The sequence below is a fragment of the Ipomoea triloba genome, chromosome 16 (genome assembly GCF_003576645.1).
Source record: "Ipomoea triloba cultivar NCNSP0323 chromosome 16, ASM357664v1".
In the NCBI taxonomy this organism is placed as follows: domain Eukaryota; kingdom Viridiplantae; phylum Streptophyta; class Magnoliopsida; order Solanales; family Convolvulaceae; genus Ipomoea; species Ipomoea triloba.
Genome location: NC_044931.1, coordinates 9133970 through 9134665, shown reverse-complemented (window position 1 = coordinate 9134665; position 696 = coordinate 9133970).

Here is a 696-nt window from a genome sequence, read left to right as displayed (position 1 = left end):
TACAATTAAACTACAAAAATCTGAGTGTATTCCACTTGAGAAATACAGTGTTCGTGAATTTTGGATAGTTGTACGTTAGTATCTTAACGTTGTCCAACCCACTTGATTATAATCCTTTTGCATGGATTTAATCAACATACTGACGATCAACTTCACACGAGACTATACGGTCTTTCCACGATTTTAATCTTGAAGATTAAGTCTACCAAACTCATATCCTTCATGTCAAGTCTCAAATTTAGGATCTAGTTCTCACAGATTGTTTCGAGAATTTTGATACAACCGACTACACTAGCTCACATACACATGTAGCCACTCATGGACTTAGCGTCCTCTTGATATCTGATTAAGGTGTTATACACTTCAAGTATAATTGGATATCACACATAGTGTAGTCCCAAGTCATGAGTATACCATGGATATCTCATAACTCTCACTATTGCCTTCTAGTGCGTAGCACAAGGTTTAATCGTATAACTATTGAGTTTGTTAACCGCAAAGGTAATATCCTGCCCAGCACAACTCATTAGATACAATTAAACTACAAAAATCTGAGTGTATTCCACTTGAGAAATACAGTGTTCGTGAATTTTGGATAGTTGTACGTTAGTATTTTAACGTTGTCCAAGCCACTTGATTATAATCCTTTTGCAAGGATTTAATCAACATACTGACGATCAACTTCACACGAGACTA